Below are 13,983 nucleotides of genomic sequence, written 5' to 3' on the forward strand. Positions count from 1 at the left end.
GATTGGTTGAAAGGACAGGTGCTGCTATTGGACGTCTATTAGGAGGAGGGGAGGAGACGCATGGAGGACACAGCTCGCCGCTGCCTGAGCTGCTGCAAGGTCCCACAGCTCTTTGCCATCACCCGCTGCCTGACCCGCCACCAAGATAGGGTAAGTGACGGTCAGACGGTAAGCGGACGGGAGGGGTCACAGTGGCAACTTTTGATGGGCCCACTGGCAGCATTTGATGGGGCACAGTGGCAGCATTTGATAGGCACAGTTGCAGCATTTGATGGGCACAGTTGCAGCATTTGATGGGCACAGTGGCTGCATTTTAAGGGCACAGTGGCTGCATTTGATGGGCACAGTGGCTACATTTGTTGGGCACAGTTTCTGCATTTGATGGGCACAGTGGCTGCTATTGATGGCACAGTGGCGGCATTTGATGGGCACAGTGGCAGCAATTGATGGCACACTGGCTGCATTTGATGGGCACAATAGCTTCATTTGATGGGCACAGTGGCTGCATTTGATGGGCACAGTGGCTGCATTTGATGGGCACAGTGGCTGCTCCTTATGGCACAGTGGCTGCATTTGATGGGCACAGTGAGGCTGCAATTGATGTTTTTTTTCAGTATTTTTCAGAATTTTTCAGTTTGTTTGCACCCCCCAAAAATTTTGAGCACCAGCCGCCACTGGTAAGATGTATGGGAAATTGAACAAATGATTTAAGTAGACGCCCATTAGCAGCTCTGAGACAATTGCAAGATCAGAGGGATGAGAATTCTGGTATATCCTGTGTACAAACTGAATATTACTGTACAGTTGAATAGAAGAGGGGTATAAAACAAGAAAAAAAAAAGATTGAGGTCCATCTAGTCAAACCTATGTGTGTGATTTTTATTCTCTAACAATTCTGATAGCCCTGTATATATATATATATATATATATATATAGCCTCATATTTTTGTAAATATTCTATTATATCTATTATATATATAATATATATCTATTATACCTTTTCATGTGACAACACTGAAGAAATGACACTTTGCTACAATGTAAAGTAGTGAGTGTACAGCTTGTATAACAGTGTAAATTTGCTGTCTCCTCAAAATAACTCAACACACAGCCATTAATGTCTAAACCGCTGGCAACAAAAGTGAGTACACCCCCTAAGTGAAAATGACCAAATTGGGCCCAATTAGCCATTTTCCCTCCCCGGTGTCATGTGACTCGATAGTGTTAGGTCTCAGGTGTGAACGGGGAGCAGGTGTGGTAAATTTGGTGTTATCGCTCTCACTCTCTCATACTGGTCACTGGAAGTTCAACATGGCATATAATTCATATAAAAAAATATTTACAAAAATATGAGGGGTGCACTCAGTTTTGTGAGATACTTTAAATGGTGTTCGCAACACACTTGTGAGGTATCGCTGTGAACATTATAGCAAGAACAACAATTCTAGACCTCCTGTGTAACTCTAAACTGGTAACCTGTAAAAAAAAATGTAAAGCATCGCCTATGGAGATATTTAACACTCTTGCCAACACTCTAGCTTCAACAAGTCTTTTGACCCGAAATTAGCATGAAGTCAAGGACTTGGGACTGTACTCTAATTTTCATGATCTGCATACTTGTTCCAGGTCAGTGACTTAGAAAGTATTGAAGCTAGACAGTAAAGGCCTGTGTAGCCCTGGTGGCTCCTTTATGGCTGGGGAGCCACACAGTTTAGGCATCGCAGCTGCCAGCTTGCTCCTTCATCCAGGAGGTAACTGACAGGCTTGCAAGAGGAAGCACAAGGTAGGAGGGCTCTGAATGGCCACAGTGGCAGCCTCAACTGTAACTCCATTCAATGTCCCCAGGAATAGGTAAGGCATTGCTGTGCTGGTATATGAGAGTGAAAGTCCTGGCTGCAGAAGAGGAAGGTGAATGTCTAGGGAGGGCAGAATATATTGGCCTGCTTCCTTCTCCGCCCTCTGTAAAACCATTAGGCACCAGAGAGAACCCTAGAACATAAGCCAGAGTAATGTTCAAGCTGGAGGGGGAGACCCACGTGCCATGGACTGCGAGAGAAGGGGAAAGATGTAGACCCTGATCAGCCATCCTGCACACCACCCATCAGGGACATTGTGGCCTACATTTTATCCACGTTCATCCAGTCAAAAGATGGAGCATCAGAGAACAGACTATATCCAGGTGGACATCCATCAGACATTAGAATAGTGAGTGGCCTTTGCCCATCCTTTGCTGTATTGAACTTTGCTTACACCTGTTTGGAGGCACCAGAGCCCATGGTGGAGCTTTCCTAAAAGGGGCCTCTGCATTCTTTCCCTGTTTGTTATTTGGGACGCTGTGAAGATACTTTTTTCCACCAGTACAAAAAAATGGCAACCACCCCAACCTATAACCAGCCTTTGCAGCAAGGAGCTATAAAAGGGCGACACATATCAAAAAACAAACAAAAATTGCCAGCTAATTTACCAGCCGGCATCAAACCGAATTGACCTTGTCTCACAGTTTACGTTAAAAACCAGGGGTTTAGTTTGCACCCATTTGCAAAAATGTGATAGATTAAGGTATACATGTGCAGAACGTAAAAACTAGTTTTATTTCGATTCGGTAGTTACACAAATTTGTTTAGCTAAATTCGTTGAATTCGTTTTCGGAATTCGTTTCTCAAGTTCGAATTGATTTGAATTTTCCGAATTTGAAAAGTTTGAAAAGATTCGAATGTAAAATGCATTTGAATTCGAATAGAATTGAAGCATTTGAAACTAATTCCATTTGAAATAGAATTGATGCTATTCAAAATTCGAATTTTGGAAGAGGGTTATATTTTTTATTTTCTATTCTATTGTTTTTTCTATTCTATTCTATTATTTTCTGTTATTTTATTTTCTATTCTATTCTTTTCTATTCTATTCCAATTCAAATTTATTCTATTTGAATTTTGGTAGATAGTTATATTCTTTCTATTGTATTCTATTGTTTTTTTTCTAATCTATTCTTTTATTTTCTATTTTATTCTATTCTTTTCTATTCTAATCAAATTTATTCTATTCGAATTTTGGGAAATGGCATATTCTTTCTATTTTATTCTATTTATTTATTCCTTTCTATTCTATTTTTTCTATTCTATTTGAATTTGAATTTATTCTATTTTAAATTTGAATTTCAGAAGAAGGTTATGTTCTTTCTATTTTATGCTATTCTCTTCTATTTTTTTTCTATTCTATTTATTTCTATTCTATTCTTTTCTATTGTATTCAAATTTCAGAAGATGGTTATATTCTATTTTATTCTATTCTATATTCTATTCTAATCCTTTATTTTCTCTTCTTTTTTATTCTATTTTTATCTATTCTTTTCTATTCTATTCTTTCCCTTTATTTTCCCTTCTTTTATTTTGTATTCTGTCCTGTTTTACTCTATTATATTTTATTCTTTTATTTTCAATTCTATTCTTTTCTAATTGTTTATATTATATTATTTTCTATTATATTCCTCTATTTTCTATTCTATTTTATTCTCTTTGGAAATTCAAATTTGATTGGAAAACTGTTAGAATTCGAAATTATTCTAATTCAAAAACTATTAAAATGTTGAAACTATTCAAATTCGAAAACTATTCAAATTTAAATAGAAAACTATTCGAATTTGAATTTCGTCCGAAATTTTGTTTCGTTATTTCGGATCCATTAAAATTCGTTACTATAGTAATTTGGGAATTTGAATCCGAATTTCCGAATAGCTAAAAATTTATGAGAAAAATGTCTAGATTAGGGGCAGGTATGCCTGGAGGGAGCCCACCCCTCCTTAAGGGTATAGGAACGCACGAGACACCCAGCAAAGGCGCAATGGCAGCTGAAGGTATCCAGTGCATCCCCTAAGATCCCCATTTTTCCAAATACCTTCACAGGTGACTTCTGAGCACTCCAATGTAAATTGACAGATTTTGCGTAGACTGGCCAGTGAATAGCTAGGGTCTAGTTTAGGGCAGTAAGGCCCCATAGTTAGCTGCATTCCTTCTTGCTACATATTGGGGATAACTGTTACATTGACTGTTTATTGCTACTTGCACCCAGTGGCGGTTTTGTTTGGGGGGGCGCGGCACCTCAACCCCCCACTGTTTGCCGGTCCACCAGCACTTACCCGATCAGCGGGCACATCGGGTATCATCATGCACATCTGGGATCAGCGGGCACATCTGGGATCAGCGGGCACATCTGGGATGATCAGGCAGGGGGACAGGCTGCGGCAGGCATCTTGCAGCATCTTTCGTGTTCTCTTCCCTATTGAGATCATGGCAGCTTCCGCCATGTGTCTCCTCCCCTCCTCCAAGGCATACAATAGGATCGCCTAACCTTTCAGCCAATCGGGAAATGGGTAACAGACCTGCACTTCCTGATTGGCGGAGAGGCGTTTCAGTGTTAGAGAAGCAAATATTAATTTGCTTTTCTAACACATCTGAGTGGACTGCGAGCGCAATGCTCTGCTCTCCAAGTCCACCCTATTTTGAAGCCTATTAGAGCCTATGGCTCTAATCAGGTGCTTCAAAAATACACCCCCCGCCGCTGTTATTCAGGCACCCAGCATCCGAAAAGGGGGCGCCTGAATAGGGGGTGGCAGCGGTGGCCATAGATAGATTCATGCAATGCATATTAACCATATGGGGGGGGTGAGGATAGAGGGGGCGGCGCCCGTGCGCCCTTACTGCACAGGCCACCCCTGCTTGCACCATCGTTCTTCACTCGCCAAGTGCATTTCAGGCAAATCCTTTCACTGGCAGTAAAGAAGACGAACACCAACAATATTCATTTTGTTACATTACTGAATTACTATATTTCTGCTATTGTACTGTTGCTAATCTGTTATTCCTTAAGGCTTATTTTAGTTTTACTAAAGCTCATTTATTGCTATTGATATGTCAGTGTGTTTTCGGTTCTGGTTAAAGGGCTGGTCATCACTGGAAAAGTAGGAGAACCCAACATTTCCAGGCACTACTAAGGGGTAAGTGCAACACCAGGAAATTAGCATTTTCAGGGTGCCATTGTGGCTGTGCTGTGTGGCGGAGCTGTGTAACTCTCAGGATTGGCTGGTGAAAAAAAATTTTGACTGGTAAAACAGCTCCCATACAGTTGGAGTTTGGACTTTAAAGTGGACCTTCAGTCGTTTTTTCATCTTTCCATCTATTAAATCTTCTGCTCTTGTTGTTTTAACTTTGGATAGTAAAACATTTTTTTTCTGCCAGTAAATACTTTATACAGCCCACTTCCTGTTTCTTTTCTGCTAATAAGTCTAGGCTTATGACATCATGTACAGCTCTCTCTCTCACTCTCCTGAGAGTTTGCCAGGAAGGGAGGGGGGATGAGTCATAAGAGGGCCAATGAGAGCTGCAGAGCTGGAGGTGTGCTTCTGTGTGTCTGTGTAAATCCAGGAAGTGAACAGGCAGCAGCTTCAGCTGCCCTTAGTTAAAATGGCTGCAACCAGATTCAGTGGAGGGAGATCCCTGCAGCATATTTGGCAAATACAGAATTACAGTATATATAAAATAATATGTAAAGTGGTTGGAGGGAAGCTTCAGAATGGCAAAAATGTTTTTATTACAATCTATGTGAGCAGACTGCAGTTCCTCTTTAAAGTTAACCAGTATTTTGGCATACAGGACAAAGGTTTACTGTAATCCCTCCACTCCAGCAGTAACTACAGTCAGGTCCATAAATATTGGGACATCGACACAATTCTAATCTTTTTGGCTCTATACACCACCACAATGGATTTGAAATGAAACAAACAAGATGTGCTTTAACTGCAGACTTTCAGCTTTAATTTGAGGGTATTTACATCCAAATCAGGTGAACGGTGTAGGAATTTCAACAGTTTGTATATGTGCCTTCCACTTTTTAAGGGACCAAAAGTAATGGGACAATTGGCTGCTCAGCTGTTCCATGGCCAGGTGTGTGTTATTCCCTCATTATCCCATTTACAAGGAGCAGATAAAAGGTCCAGAGTTCATTTCAAGTGTGCTATTTGCATTTGGAATCTGTTGCTGTCAACTCTCAATATAAGATCCAAAGAGCTGTCACTATCAGTGAAGCAAGCCATCATTAGGCTGAAAAAAACAAACCCATCAGAGAGATAGCAAAAACATTAGGTGTGGCCAAATCAACTGTCTGGAACATCCTTAAAAAGAAACAACGCACCGTTGAGCTCAGCAACACCAAAAGACCCAGAAGACCACGGAAAACAACTGTGGTGGATGACCGAATAATTCTTTCCTGGTGAAGAAAACACCCTTCACAACAGTTGGCCAGATCAAGAACACTCTCCAGGAGGTAGGTGTATGTGTGTCAAAGTCAACAATCAAGAGAAGACTTCACCAGAGTGAATACAGAGGGTTCACTACAAGATGTAAACCATTGGTGACCCTCAAAAACAGGAAGGCCAGATTACAGTTTGCCAAACAACATCCAAAAAAGCCTTCACAGTTCTGGAACAACATCCTATGGACAGATTAGACCAAGATCAACTTGTACCAGAGTGATGGGAAGAGAAGAGTATGGAGAAGGAAAGGAACTGCTCATGATCCAAAGCATACCACCTCATCAGTGAAGCATGGTGGTGGTAGTGTCATGGCGTGGGCATGTATGGCTGCCAATGAACTGGTTCTCTTGTATTTATTGATGATGTGACTGCTGACAAAAGCAGCAGGATGAATTCTGAAGTGTTTCGGGCAATATTATCTGCTCATATTCAGCAAAATGCTTCAGAACTCACTGGACAGAGCTTCACAGTACAGATGGACAATGACCCGAAGCATACTGCGAAAGCAACCAAAGAGTTTTATAAGGGAAAGAAGTGGAATGTTATGCAATGGCCAAGTCAATCACCTGACCTGAATCCAATTGAGCATGCATTTCACTTGCTGAAGACAAAACTGAAGGGAAAATGCCCCAAGAACAAGCAGGAACTGAAGACAGTTGCAGTAGCCTGGCAGAGCATCACCAGGGATGAAACCCAGCATCTGGTGATGTCTATGCGTTCCAGACTTCAGGCTGTAATTGACTGTAAAGGATTTGCAACCAAGTATTAAAAAGTGAAAGTTTGATGGATGATTGTTAATCTGTCCCATTACTTTTGGTCCCTTAAAAAGTGGGAGGCACATATACAAACTGTTGTAATTCCTACAACCTTCACCTGATTTGGATGTAAATACCCTCAAATTAAAGCTGAAAGTCTGCAGGTAAAGCACATCTTGTTCGTTTCATTTCAAATCCATGGTGGTGATGTATAGAGCCAAAAAGATTAGAATTGTGTCGATGTCCCAATATTTATGGACCTGACTGTACCTTGACACTTCATTCAGTGGCAGAAGCATGAAGAAACAAGTCTACTACATGTGACAGCTCTGAGCAAATCAGGGTAGTCTCCAGTGGTAGCTTACATTACATTGGGCTTTTCTTTACTTCTTGGTGGTTGAAGAGATCAGAGGAAAAGTGAAAGGACAGTAAAAATATGTATATCTGGAGGACTGTATTAAAGTGGTTGTAAACCCTTCCATATACCCAGTGAAGTGACTGACCTCAGGTGATACACAAATGAAACACATCCTCCTACATAAATTGGACCTGTTTATTTGCAGTCTTCTCTTCTCTACATCTGTTCAAAGTCCAGAATTTATAAAGCTTGCCTGATCTGCCAGAGAATAGGGGGCAGAGAGCTGAAATTACACACTGCAGAGCTCAGTGAGGTGAGCCCTGAGAGCTGATTGGAGGGAAGGGACACACCCCTCTTCACACAGCGCACAGGAGTTGAGGCTGCCAATCACAGGTTGTGTGCTGGAGATCCTTTTAATCATGGTGCCAGTGAAACTTGTCAGAAGTGACAGATAGTAGAGGAAAGTAGGAAGCACACAGAATTGACACTCATCTACACTGCTGCTGGTAAACGGACGTTTAGGAGCAGTTGAGTGTTTTTTTCAGCTGCCCCTGAACTCTCCTCTGTTATCTTATCTATCCATGTACACAGGGTCGTTTATATTTATAGTCGTTTCTAGGCAAGCAAAAAAATGCGTTCAGGACGGATGTTCAAAGGCAATCGCCAAATGCCTGTAACAGCTTGTAAACGAGTGTAAAAGCGGTAACTCACGGTTAGCCACGTTTCCTTTATAGGCGTTTTTAATGGCGATAAGTTTTTGACTATTTGCAATGCAAAAAAAAGCTTCTAAATGCAAACGCAGCTAAACGTGGCATGTAAACGTGGCACAACGGACGTTTTTTTACATCGGTTACTGTCTGTGGAGTTACATCGTTCAGGAGAGGTTTTAAAACGTTCCGTGTACATGAAGCCTAAGGGGTTGATTTACTAAAACTGAAGAGTGAAAAATCTGGTGCAGCTGTGCATAGTGGTTAATCAGCTTCTAACCTCACCTTGTTCAATCAAAGCGTTTGTTACCCCAACACATTATATTCCTGATGTGTTCCTGCTGTACCATGTACTTGTATGAGAAAGTCTCCTATTCTCTTTGTATTGTTTCCTTTATGTTAAATCCCTGCCTGCCAATCAGCCAATGGCTGAGAGCGCTGATTGGTGTGTTTTTGGGGTGGAGGGTCCCTGTCAGGACACAATAGCTCAGCAGGGAGATCGCTGTACTAACATCAGATTGTTTGTACAGGATCTCCTCCCAAGCTCTTCAGTTTTTTCGTTCAGCCTGCTGGGTTAAACAAACAAAAAAAGAATAGTGTTGTAGCACCTTCTAGCTCAGTGTTTCTCAACCGCAGCTCCCCTGAACGATACTGTTTCCTCCTGGCCCCCCTGTACTGTGTTGTTCTCTCCTGGCCCCCCTGTACAGTGTCATTCTCTTCTGGCCCCCCCTGTACTGTGTTGTTCTCTCCTGGCCCCCCTGTACTGTGTCGTTCTCTCCTGGCCCCCCTGTACTGTGTTATTCTCTCCTGGCCCCCCTGTACTGTGTTGTTCTCTCTTGGCCCCCCTGTACTGTGTTATTCTCTCCTGGCCCCCTGTACTTTTCCCTCCTGGCCCCCCTGTATTGTTCCCTTCTGGCCCCTTATGCTGTGCTCTCCTGGCCCCCTGTACTATGCTGTTCTCTCCTGGTCCCCCTTACAGTTTCCTCCTGCCCCCTGTACTGTTCCCTCCTGGCCCCTCTTTGATGTGCTATGCTTTCCTGACCCCTTGTACTATGCTGTTTTCTCCTGGCCCCCCATACTGTTTCCTCCTGTGCCCCTGTACTATTCTTTTCTGGCCCCCTATACTGGTCCCTCCTATTCTGTTCTCTCCTGGCCCCCTGTACTATGCTGTTCTCTCCTGGCCCCCCCCATACTGTTTCCTCCTGTCCCCCTGTATGGTTTTTTCCTTCCCTACCAAAGAAAACCATACTAACTACAAAGCACTCACTGTGAAATACCACAAAGCAATCTTCAAAGCCAAAAAAGAACATTTCTCGAACACCATCTCAACTGCCTTAAACCGGTCGCGGGAACTATTCAAAATAGTCGCCCAGTCAATGAACCCAACCTGCTTAGAGCCCCCAGCAAACGATACTCAAGAATTATTCAATGAGTTATCAAATTTCTTTATCGACAAAATCGACAACATTCGGAAATCAATTCATCAGAAAATAACAACCAACCTCACTCAACCAAAGAGGATATCGACACGAACATCACACAACCACCGAATTTCGCTTTGACCCCAATCACCACTGACACGACTAAAAACATCATCAGAAGCCTTCGAGATAGCACATCACCAAACGACATCATTCCCACAAAACTCCTGAAAGAATGTTCCGACATCTTGGCCCCTACCATAACACACCTCATAAATCAATCATTCAAAGAAGGGATTGTGCCAACCACCCTCAAGCAAGGCATCGTCAAACCCCTGCTAAAGAAACCCAATCTCGACCCTAAGGACCCTAACTACCGCAGACCGATAACAAGCCTCAACACCATCTCCAAGATTATGGAGAAAGCAGTAGTACAACAGCTAAAACGCCACCTGGACACACACCAACTCCTGGACCCTCTGCAATCAGGCTTCCGCCCAGGCCATGGCACAGAAACAGCACTTCTCAAAATATGGGACGACGCCCTTGAAGCAGCAGATGACGGAGAATCGTGTCTCCTGGTACTATTAGACCTCAGTGCAGCATTTGATACAGTGGACCACAATACTCTACTTGTCCGCCTCACAGAAGTAGCAGGAGCCACAGATTCTGGTCTAAAATGGTTTGCATCCTTCTTAAAGAATCGCTGTCAGATAGTGAAACTAGGAGCATTCACCTCGGAAACCCGGGCAATCTCCTGTGGAGTCCCTCAGGGCTCACCCCTGTCACCAGTGCTATTCAACATCTACATCCGCCCACTCCTCAATATCATCAGAAAAACCGACCTCTGCTTCCACTCATACGCTGATGACACCCAACTCTACCTTCGCATCACTGGACAAAAAGACCATCAGCAGCAATTAGAGAAATGCCTCACTTTGATAGATGACTGGATGACCATTAGCTCCCTCAAACTCAACGGTTCAAAAACAGAACTTCTTCTCCTACATGCTAACAAAAATCCCAAAACTAAGACTCCGTGGACACCTCTTACCGTCTTCGGACAGACCATCTCTCCAAGCACCAAAGCCAAGAGTCTCGGAGTCATCTTTGACTCAGAAATGACAATGGATGCACAAATAGGATCAGTAGTCAGCGGATCTCACCATCTCCTCCGCCTGCTACGTAGACTCATCCCCTTCATCCCAGAAGAGGACAAAGCAGCAGTAGTTGGAACAATCATTAATTCCCGACTCGACTACGCAAACTCGCTCTACGTAGGATTACCCCAATATAAGCTTGCGCGCTTACAACTCATCCAAAACATGGCGGCAAGACTGTTAACAGGAAAAAAACCCTGGGAATCCATTTCCCCATCCCTGAGGAGCCTACACTGGCTAACCCTAAAGAATCGGATCACATTCAAGACCCTCTGCCTCACCCACAAATGCATACAAGGAAACGCTCCTCTATATCTTTGAGAGAAAATAAAACACTACACACCCAATCGCAGTCTTCGATCAGCTAACCAAAACCTCCTCATCATTCCCAAATACTGCTACAAAGCAAAGGGAGAACGAAGATTTGCAGTCCAAGGACCTCGGCTATGGAACGCTCATCCGACTTACATCCGCATGGAAGAAAACCATCAGGCCTTCAGGAAAAAACTCAAGACCTTCCTCTTCTAAGAAGCTGACAACAGAGAATGCATCTAGCGCCTTGAGGCGATTCAGTTCGTATTTGCAGCGCTTTACAAATCATTCATTCATTCATTCCCCCTATACTGGTCCCTCCTGCACCCCCCCCCATTCTGTTCTCTCCTGGCCCCCCTACAGTGTTCCCTCCTGTCCCCACTTTACTGAGCTCTCCTGGCCCCCATACTGTGCTGTGCTCTCCTGGCCCCGATACTGTGCTGTGCTCTCCTGGCCCCCCTGTACTGTTTTCTCTGGGCCCCCCTGTACTGTGCTGTGCTCTCTTACCCCCTCCCCATACTGTTTCCTCTTAGATCCCCTGTGCTCTGCCCTGCTGACCCCCTGTACACAGCATATCTCCAGTTTGACCCAGAATTGAGCATCTGTTGAGCAAGCACAAGTTTCACATTAAGGAGGTAAGTTTTAATATGTTATTTCTAAAAATAACTGTTATATCTACAGCTCGCTGATCGAAAATTATTTCCCTGAGATTTCAGACTTTTGCCAGGGGTTCCACGAAGGTAAAAAGATTGAGAAACACTTTTCTAGCTAGTGTGCTAGCTGTAAATAGGTTTGTTAGTGTAGGAAAATGTTGTTTGGCTGAGAGCCATTCCTGGGTTGAATCTGGGTCAAGGTTGAGTGACTCAGGGAAGCTTGACGACTCAGCAAGCAGCACCTCTGGTGCCTCCTCCTGTTTTCTGGAACCTAGAGAAGCTTCCAGAGGGCGGAAGCTAGGAGGAGATGCTTGGGATATTAATGAGGGCCTCAGCCAGTCCCCAGCAAAGGGGCTGGAAGAAGGTAGGCACCTCATAAATAGGCATGGGTCATGTCAGCAAGAGCAGTCAGGTGGGAGATAAACCTTGAGACTTTACAACTGCAGCAGCGCTTTGCGGGTGGTTTTAATCCTTTCTTGGCTGTTTTGAACCCTTTCTCGGCTGCTAGTGGGGGGGTAAAAGCGCCCCGCTAGCGGCCGAATAACGCAGCGAAATTGACGGTAATGCCGACGCACCCACCGCCCCAGTGTGTAAGGGGCCTCAGGCTTCATGTACACGGGACGTTTTTACAACATCTCCTGAACGATTTAACTTGACAGATAGTAACCGACATTTAAAACATCCGTTTAGCTGCGTTTGCGTTTAGAAGCGTTTCTAAAAAAAATGGGCAAAAACTAAAAACGCCTATAAACAAAACGCGACTAACCGCATTTAGCACCTGAAACATCGGAAACTTCGGCATCTGAACTCATTTTTTTGCCTTAAAAAAAAGGCCTATAAATGCAACTGCCTAAAAATGACCGTAAACGAACCTGTGTATATGTACACATAAGATAACATTGGATGAGTTCAGGGGCAGTTGAAAAAAGTGTCCAACTGCCTCTGAACATCCGTTTAGCAGCAGCAGTGTACATGGGGCCTAAGGATAAAAAAACCTTCTGCCTTTACAACCACTTTAACCCCTTGCCGACCAGCACACAATGATATACGTCGGCACAATGGCACGGCTGGGCAAATAGGCGTATAGGTACGTCCCCTTTAGGTACGACCCCCGCCGCGTGCTCCGTGACCACGGGTCCCACAGACTCGATGTCCGCTGGGTGCCCACGATCATGTCACAAGGCAAACAAGCGTGTAAACAAGGCATTTTCCTGTTCTGCCTTGTGACATGACAGAGATCTACTGCTCCCTGTCATCAGGAGCAGTGATCGCCGTCATGTTGTAGTGAGCCCATTCCCCCCCCCCCCACAGTTCGAATCACTCCCTAGGACACACTTAACCCCCTGATCGCCCCCTAGTGTTTAACCCCTTCACTGCCAGTGTCATTTACACAGTAATCAGTGCATTTCTATAGCAATGATCGCTGTATAAATGTCAGTGGTCCCAAAATAGTGTCAAAAGTGTCCGATGTGTCCGTCATAATGTCGCAGACATGATAAAAATCGCAGATCGCCGCCATTACTAATAAAAAAAAATTAATAATAAAATGCCATAAAACTATCCCCTATTTTGTAGACGCTATCACTTTTGCGCAAACCAATCAATATACGCTTATTGCAATTTTTTTTTACCAAAAATATGTAGAAGAATACATATCGGCCTAAACTGAGGAAAAAAATGTGTTTTTTTATATATTTTTGGGGGATATATATTATAGCACTAAGTAAAAAATATTACTTTTTTTTCAAAATTGTTGCTCTTTTTTTGTTTATAGCGCAAAAAAAAAAAAAACAGCAGAGTTGATCAAATACCACCAAAAGAAAGCTCTATTTGTGGGGAAAAAAGGATGTCAATTTTGTTTGGGTGCAGCGTCACATGTCCGTGCAATTGTCAGTTAAAGCGACGCAGTGCCGAATTGCAAAAAGTGCTCTGGTCAGGAAGGGGGTAAATCCTTCCCGGGGCTGAAGTGGTTAAGCTCCCATGAGATCGCCTCAAATATTGGACTTGTTCGCCTCCCTGCCCGTCTGATAACCGAAAAACAAATTTTGTGCCAAAGAAAACCGTCTAACTGAAAAATGAATAAATTAGGAGCTATACGCACAGACACGTCTCAATGGGCGAAAAAAAATCTGCACATGCAAAAATAGTCATCACAAGCAAGATGTTTCTGGGTTCCTCCATGGAAAGAAAAGATAAAGCCCAAATTAATTATCGTATGGCGTTGCTTCTCTAATGTGCTTGGCTGTACAGTTGACAGGTTCCAAGATTTTAATATTCAAGCCCAACAATAAGTCACCGCTCCAGTCTTCC

The sequence above is a fragment of the Aquarana catesbeiana genome, linkage group LG02 (assembly GCF_042186555.1).
Source record: "Aquarana catesbeiana isolate 2022-GZ linkage group LG02, ASM4218655v1, whole genome shotgun sequence".
NCBI classification, from domain to species: domain Eukaryota; kingdom Metazoa; phylum Chordata; class Amphibia; order Anura; family Ranidae; genus Aquarana; species Aquarana catesbeiana.